This window comes from Arachis hypogaea, chromosome 1 (assembly GCF_003086295.3).
Source record: "Arachis hypogaea cultivar Tifrunner chromosome 1, arahy.Tifrunner.gnm2.J5K5, whole genome shotgun sequence".
In the NCBI taxonomy this organism is placed as follows: Eukaryota; Viridiplantae; Streptophyta; class Magnoliopsida; order Fabales; family Fabaceae; genus Arachis; species Arachis hypogaea.
The window spans coordinates 4,119,515-4,128,579 of NC_092036.1; positions in this window are offsets into that span (position 1 = coordinate 4,119,515).

Genomic DNA, 9,065 nt, shown 5'->3' on the forward strand with positions numbered 1-9,065 from the left:
GACATGACAAAATTAAACAGAAAAATTACAAAACAGAAAACATTGAAGGAGAAGAAAATCTGTAAGCTTAGGTAGCTATGAGACTTCTGTGCCTTGCACTCTTACTTTCTTTCCTTAAATCAAACCATGACTGTTCACCCCTTTTAAAGAGAAGTGAAGCCTTCACAGTTTGAAACACAAAACCGAGCTTAGCTTCTTTTCCTCCAAAACAAAACCGGTTCGGCCACAGAGAGAGAAGAGGAAACTCATGCAAAAACCAACATGCAAATACCTCTAGTCCTTCCTTGGTCATAACTCTTCATCAATCCGAGTGCTTCATCATTGGCTTCCTCTCCAAGATGGATTTCTGACCCTTGATGCTTCATGATGATGATGGCTTCATCTGCTCCAATCTCTGCCTCTTCCATCACTTCGCCACTCTAGCTACTTCTTGTGGTGGTTGAGCAGAATCAGAGACAAGCCATGCCTCCAAGAATCTCTTCCTTGCTGGCCGAATCTTCTTCTTTCTTTTTGAGTATGAAGGATCCGAGATTACCTCACCAAATCTTACCACATTTGGTGATTATCTCAGCCACAGCATACTTTTGGTTTTCTTTTTCTTGCCATCATTAGCTTGATGGTCTTTGACGCATGCAGCTTCTTCTTTTCAGTGAGTGTTGCTTCCATGGCTTCCTGGTTAATGACCGAAGAGAAGAGAGAAAGAGATGAGAGAGAATGTGAAGTTAAAGTAAAAGCAATTAAATGAAATGAAGCATATTGATAGATTGCTTTTACTTCCCTTGCTTTGAATAGCGTATAGCATTAATCATAATGATTCCCATCAAATCAAAGTCAAGTTTCTCTCTCATGTTTCCAATGCTAGCATATTAAGTTTTGAAATCCATTCTTAGCAAGCAATGGAATCCGTTGAAGTCTATATGCTTTCTTGGTTTCGGACCAAGCTTGAAAACATTCAAAAATTAATGTTGGGCTTGTTAATAATAAAATTAAATCTGGCCCAATTAGTAACAATTGCTTTCCTGGTGAATTTTGATTTCGGATGAAGCATAGGAAGCTTTCAAATATGGGCTTAGTTGCAACAACATTGAGTTTGGCCCTTTAATTACAACAATTCAGCCACATAATAGGAAACATGTAACAAGGCTGATTGTTAGTTTTAATTTGGGCTAGCAACATTTTATTTTCCAGCCCAATTAAAAACCTGCATCACAAAATTATTAATTAACATATGAAAATTAAATTAGTAATTTTGTAATTAAATATTTTAATAATGTTTGCTCATCACAAATATTAATTTGGAGTTTTCCAAACTCATCAATCTCCCCCTTGATGACAAACATTATTAAAATTGAAATGGAAAGAAATTTAAAGATTGAGTAAAGAATACTCCCTTTGTATTTGAATTTCTCTCCTTTTCTAAATGTCGCATGGCTCCCCCTCAATGTATGCTATTTTACCAAGGGAGACATAACCTGTAACATTTTAATCAAGCCTCTAAGCATCAATGTTATTTAGCATATTTATTCATGATGCTAAATGCTTTATTTATGAGCAGATTTTGAATGACAAACAAAACTCATTTGTTATCAGTAATCTGATTTTCTGCTCAATGTTTACATACATCAACTGAGCACAAAACAATGAACAATGTTGTTAAAAAACATTTCAATTATTTTTCAGTCAAGATATCAGAGCCGTATTATTCAAGTAAGGAAAATATTTTTGAAACACTTATGATCAAAACATGGCAGCAGTTGGATATCACAATTTAAAGGAACTGCCAACAATAAGTTTTTCAAACTAACATGTTTATCAAGATAAATCAACAACCAGACATTCATATATTCAAACATCATCAATGCCAAATGCATTTTTCAGCAGCATTAACCATAGTGAAACAAATGCAATAACAATATCATGCATTCTTTAAACAAGGGTGATCATAAATTTTCAATTGAAAATTTCATCCCCTGTTTCATCCCCTGTTCCAGCAGATCCTTTCCTGTTTCATTAGTTTCAATTTCAATTTTAGAAACTAATTTTCCTCCCCCTTTTGTCATCAAGGGGTACCTGCACAAAATATGAAAAACACAACAAAATAACCATAATAAAGTAACAAGAGTGTATCAAAGTATCATAGAGCAGTGAGTATCAAGTCATGCTCATACCAAAAAAAGAGATTGAGCCTAATGGAGCCAATATCGAATAAAGGTAAAGAAACAGTCATTAATCATCAGAAAGATTGAACTCTGAACCGGAATCATCTTCGCAATCCCCTGTTCCCATTTCATCATCAAAGCTCTTAATCATGAAGCCAACTCTGTCGTGACATTTCTTCCAAGCCCTTTCCTGTTCATACTCCAATTTTCGGGCAGTCTTATGGGATTTGAACATCAACTTGGACATGTTGCGCATCTCATTGAGAACCTCCCGGATTAATGCAGTGACATTTGAGGATTCAGGACGGCTCTCCAAATCGCTGAGAGATGGTTCAGAGGGGACAGATCGCTTGCCTTTCTTGCCCCAAACTCCTCCTCCTTTAATTATTGAAACCTTGTTCTCAACAGATTCATTAGTCAAATCAACCTTAAAATACTCAAATATACATGTGAGGAACATGCCATATGGGAGATTAGCCTTTTTAGTACTTTTCACTGCTTCCCACATATGACGTATCATAATGTAAGCAAATGAAATTTGGGAAGAAGTAATGAGAGCAAATAAGATAATTGAATCAGAAACTGTTACTCTGTGGTGAGAACCGCCTTGTGGAGTGAGGATGTGAGTGATGATATAGTGTAACAGAGAGTTCTCAGGGCCGAGTGCTCGATGAGTTGGGATTAGTCCATCTAAACCAGAGAGATTTTCACAGATGTGTTGCAAGACTGTTTGCTGTGCAACGCCAACTTGATCATCCCACTTATCAACCATGTAAACTTTCGGCCCTTCATCTTCATACCCAAGGGCAGCGCCTATGGTTTGAGGATTGAGGGTCATGTAAACACGCTTGACGTAAGAGTGGATTGAGCCATCAATCAAGCGCATGTTTGCATAGAACTCCCGGACCAGCCCCGGGTAAACAAATTTTTGAATGTGAATCAGTGGAGTCCACTTCAGAGCATCAAACATGGAAGAAAAGTTGATTCCTTTGGTGGCCAATTTTTCAAGATTTACCAAGTAAGAGAGGCAGAGAGGACGTTTCAGCAGAACTTCCTTGTGAAATTCATAGAAAGCACATGAATAAAACCGAGAGGGATCAAAATGGGAGTGAGTTTTGTGAAATTTGTTCTTGAAATCTAGTGACTCCAAATTTGCAGGTTCTCTTGTATCATGCAGTATAAAACTTTTCTGCTTTTTCTGAGAGCCTTTTGAATGTGGAGTAGATCTTTTCGGCGGTGATGAAGGTGGTGAGGTATGTGATTCCTCTTTTTCTTCTTGAACACTGGATTGCTTGTTCTTTCCCGTCTTGCCTCTCCCTGAAGTTTTCTGAGCAATAACCTTGCGGCGCATGATTTCGGTTCTTTTGGAAGGAGGTGAAGGAGTAGAAGATGAATTAGAATGAAGATGAATGTGTGTATGAGTTTGAGGTGATGAAAAAGGTGGACTTTTTGGAATGGGGGTTCGGCCACTTCTCTTTTGTGCCGTTTTCTTTTTCATGGTAGGATGAATGGAGAAGTTGAATATGAAAGGATGGGAGTGCCGAGAGAGAGAGAGTGAGGAGGGAAGGAGGTTAGTGGTGCAATAAATGTGGATTGGAGAGAGATGATGGGGAAGTTAATGACCATAATGGCGCGGTTATTAACCATAGGGTTTTTGAAAAGGTGGTTTCCTAGAATCAAAGGATTAGATGGAGAGAGGGATTTGATTTGACAATAACCACTTCTAATAAGATTTGAAATGACACACAAAAAGATTTTGATCATCATGAAATGAGGGATCAATAAAAAGTTAAGGTGGGGTCAAATAAGATTTTGTGGGGCCCATGAGAAGCAAAGTCTGCGCAGCCTCCCCCTTAATCATAGCTCCTCCAGCATGCCTTAATTTTATCTCGTCCATTCCTACGAGATAAAACTGGACAGAATTAGACATTCATAAATTTTCAACATGGCTTAAATCAAACATTCCCAAGTTTTTCCTCAACAAACAGAATCTATCTTCACACAGGGGTTTTGTAAAAATATCAACAAGTTGTTCTTCAGATTTTACAAATTGAATATCAATAGTACCCTTTTGCATATGTTCTCTAATAAAATGATATTTGATTTCAATGTGCTTTGTTCTTGAGTGCAGAACAGGATTTTTTGAAATATTTATTGCACTCATGTTATCACAAAATAAGGGTATACTATTGATCTTTAATTTGTAATCTTCCAATTGAGTTTTTAACCAAATTAATTGTGAACAACAAGCAGATGCGGATATATATTCAGCTTCAACTGTGGATAGAGCCACTGTGGCTTGTTTCTTGCTTGACCACATGTTGAGTGAGCTTCCAAGGAAGCAACATATGCCGGAGGTGCTCCTTCTATCCACTCTATCTCCCGCATAATCTGCATCACAAAATCCTACTGCACAAAAATCATCAGATTTTGGATACCATAAGCCATAATCACATGTTCCCTTAATATATCTAATGATGCGTTTAACGGCCGATAGATTGGATTCTTTTGGGTGAGATTGAAATCTTGAACATACACCCACACTTTGAACAATATCCGGTCTAGAGGATGTAAGATACATTAGTGAACCAATCATTCTCCTATACCGTGTCTCATCCACATCTTGGCCATCATCATCCTTTTCAAGTTTAGTGTTAGGATGCATTGGTGTTCCCATTGGTTTGGAATTTTCTAAGTCAAATTTCTTTATCAATTCTTTTGCATACTTGCCTTGGTGAATAAAGGTACCACTAGGAGTTTGTTTAATTTGGAGGCCAAGAAAGAAAGTTAGCTCTCCCATTAAACTCATTTCAAACTCACTAGTCATGAGTTTTCCAAACTCTTCACACAAGGACTCATTGGCTGATCCAAACACAATATCATCCACATAAACTTGAACAAGAAGGATGTCATCATTAGAAACTTTAATGAACAAAGTAGTGTCGGTGGTTCCCCTTTGAAAATAATTTTCTAATAGGAAGGCACTAAGCCTTTCATACCAAGCTCTTGGAGCATGTCTAAGGCCATAAAGAGCCTTTGAAAGTTTAAAAACATGATTAGAAAAATTTTTATGTTCAAAACCGGGGGGTTGAACCACATACACTTCTCTATCAATAAAGCCATTAAGGAAAGCACATTTAACATCCATTTGAAACATTTTGAAACCCTTATGTGCAGCGTAGGCAAGAAGCAACCTAATTACTTCCATTCTAGCTACCGGAGCAAAAGACTCATCAAAATCTATTTCCTCTTCTTGATCGTAACCTTGGGCCACTAATCTAGCCTTGTTACGAACAACTTGTCCATCCTCACCAAGTTTATTTTTGAATACCCACTTAGTACCCGTTACCTTCTTACCATCCGGATGAGGTACTAATGTCCAAACCTCATTCTTGTCAAATTGAGCAAGCTCCTCTTGCATGGCCTTGACCCATGATGGATCTTCAAGAGCTTGTTTGACATTGTTGGGCTCCATTTGTGACAAGAGAGCAAAGTTGCTAGGTTCAGTTTGCCTTTTGGTGGAGGATCTTGTTGTTACACCTTGAGAGGGATCACCAATGATGAAGTCATGAGGATAACCCCTCATAGACTTCCATTCTCTAGGCTTTCGGACAGGTGTAGAGCTTTGATAAACTTCTGGTGGTCTCACTGTTTCAGTTGCTCGTGCCTTCTCAGGAGACAAAATGGAAATGTCTCCTCCAATCTGACGAGACAAAACTGGGCTGTCAGATTCTTCATTTTGCACAGATTTGGGAATTTCTTTACTTGTTCCATCTTCTTCACAATCTGAATCATTATCCTTTACAGTACTGGGAATTAAGTTAGAATCACAAAAAGTAACATGTATGGATTCCTCTATGGTTCTATATTCTTTGAGATAAACTCTATAGGCCTTGCTTGTGGTGGAATATCCAACAAACATTTCTTCATAGGATTTTGGATCAAATTTTCCAAGGTTTTCCTTATTGTTAAGAACAAAGCATTTGCATCCAAAAACATGAAAGTACTTAAGATTTGGAGGGGTTCCTTTCCATAGCTCATAAGGGGTTTTCTTTAACCATTTTCTAATGATTGTTCTATTTAAAACATAACATGCTGTGTTCACAGCTTCAGCCCATAAAAATTTAGGAATCTCATTCTCACATAGCGTAGCCCTAGTCATTTCTTGAAGGCTTTGATTCCTTCTTTCAACCACCCCATTTTGTTGGGGGGTTCTAGGGCATGAAAAATTATGAGAAATCCCTAAGTCATCACAGAATTTTTTAAAGTCTTGATTTTCAAATTCTCTTCCGTGATCACTTCTCAAATGGGCAATTTTCAAATCCTTTTCGTTTTGAATTTTCTTGCAAAGAGTGGAAAAGGCATAAAATGCATCATTCTTATGAGCAAGGAAAAGCACCCAACCAAATCTAGAGTAATCATCTACCACCACAAGACCATAGTATTTACCTCCTAAACTTTAAGTTCTAGTAGGATCAAAAAGATCAATATGTAACATCTCCAATGGCCTTTTGGTTGAGATTCCATCTTTTGATTTAAAAGAGGATTTTACTTGTTTGCCCAATTGGCAAGTATCACAAGTAAGATCCTTATCAAACTTGATGTTTGGAATTCCTCTAACCAAATTCTTTTTGACTAGCTTAGAAATTTGGTACATGCTAGCATGACCCAACTTTCTATGCCAAAGCCATTTTTCAGATTCAAGAGAGGTAAAGCATGTTACATTTTGTTCCTTTAAATCCTCAAGAGTTAATCCATACACATTGTTGCATCTTTTAGCTTCAAATAGAACATCCCCAGTTTTCTCACAAACAACTAAGCAAACAAATTTCTTAAAAATAACTTCAAAACCCAAATCACATAATTGACTAACACTAAGTAAATTATGTTTCAAGCCATGTACAAGAAGGACATCATTTATACAAGATGAGAGATTTTTACCCACTTTCCCAATAGTCACTATTTTTCGTTTTGCATCATCACCGAAAGTGACAAATCCTCCATCATATTCATCAAGCTTTATGAAGAAGGTTGTCTTTCCGGTCATATGCCTAGAGCATCCGCTATCCATGTACCACATATTTTCTTTCCTCTTGGATGCTAGGCATACCTACAAAATAAGCTCAAGTGACCTTAGGTATCCAAATTTTCTTGGATTCTTTCACGTTAAACCATCTCCTATGTCCCAAATCATTGTAATAAAAAACAACTTTGTAAACTTTATCACCAATCATTCTTTCACCAAAGAAACATTGAACTGGAAAATGACCACTTCGGTTACACAATCTACAAAATCTTGGAGTTGCTGTTTTGTTAAAGTAGGTGGGATCTTGAAACCTTGTGTCATTGGATGAAGAAGGTTTATCTTTAAAAGAGGGTTTCTCATCAGATTTATAAAATCCCAATCCAGCTTTATCAAAAAGTGATTTTTGACTAGCCAATATTTGATTTAGATTTTCAGAACTGAGAGTAAATTTGGCTAAGTCATTTTCAAGATTTTTAACCTTTTCTCGCAACTCTTCATTTTCTTTAAAACAGTTTGCATACGCCACTACCGAGTGATCACTTTCACAGCTTCTAAGTTGGGCTTTCAACTGCTTATTTTCTTCCACAAGATCACAAGCAGTTTCAGCCTCCCTTAGTTTTTCTTTGAGAAAATCATTTTTAGCTTTAAGAATGAAAATTTGTTGTTCAAGATCTTGATTATCAGTCAAAAAACATCTTATTTTTTCAGAAAAGGTGATCTATCATGAGATGAAGGTCTTCGGTGTCAGGGTTTTGAAAAAATATCTGATCTACATGATCTGCCATGAGACAAGGCTATGACTTAGTCTCAGATTCTTCATCACTGTCCGAGTCATTCTCTAAGTCTTCCCATGATGCCATCAGGCCTTTCTTCTTTCCTCCTTTTCTCTTCTCCTCCCTTTTTAACTTAGGACAATCAGATTTGTAATGCCCCATTTTCTTGCAGTTGAAACAAGTCACTTTGCTAAGGTCTTTCTTCATTTTCCTTGAACTGCTGCCTTTGCCTTTGAACTTCATCATTTTCCTGAATTTTTTGGCAAACAACACAAATTCATTTTCAGATGAGTTATCACTGGATTCATCATCCAGAGGGTTAGTAACAGAAGAAAATGCAATTCCTTTCTTTTTTGACTCTTTTTTCAAATAAGTGTTTTCAAAAGCAAGAAGATTTCCTCTCAAATCATCAAGTGTCATGGAATCAAGATTACTGCTCTCAGAGACAATTAAAGCTTTTGTTTCCCACTCTTTAGTGAGACATCTCAGCACTCTTCTCACAAGCACAGAATCAGAATGTGTTACTCTTATAGCATCCAAGCCAACAGTGATGGTATTGAACCGTTCGAACAGTTCATCGATAGATTCTCCTTCCTTCATTGTAAAGATTTCATATTCCCAGTTTAACATGTCTATCCGAGTCTTCTTAACAGTGGTGGTTCCTTCATGAGTGATTTGTAATTTATCCTAGATTTCTTTTGCTGTTGTGCATCGTGATACCCATCGGTACTCCTCGAAGCTGATAGCACAGTTGAGTAGATTTATGGCCTTGGCATTTAGCTCCACTTTCTTCCTATCTTCTTCGGTCCAGCTTGCTTCTGGTTTAAAAGTGACTACTCCTTCAGCACTTGTGTTAGTAGGAAACTGTGGTCCTTCTAGGATAATCTTCCAAAGCCTGTAGTCTACTGCTTGCACAAAGATCTTCATTCTCTCCTTCCAATAGGTATAGTTTTTCCCATTGAAAAGAGGCGGCTTGTTGCTTGATTGCCTTTCTGTGAGATTGTATGATACTAGATTCGAGCCACTGCTTTCTGCCATGAGGATCTTTTCTCCAAGCTGCAAAGCTTGATCTCTTTGAGACCAAGCTCTGATACCAATTGATGGTTT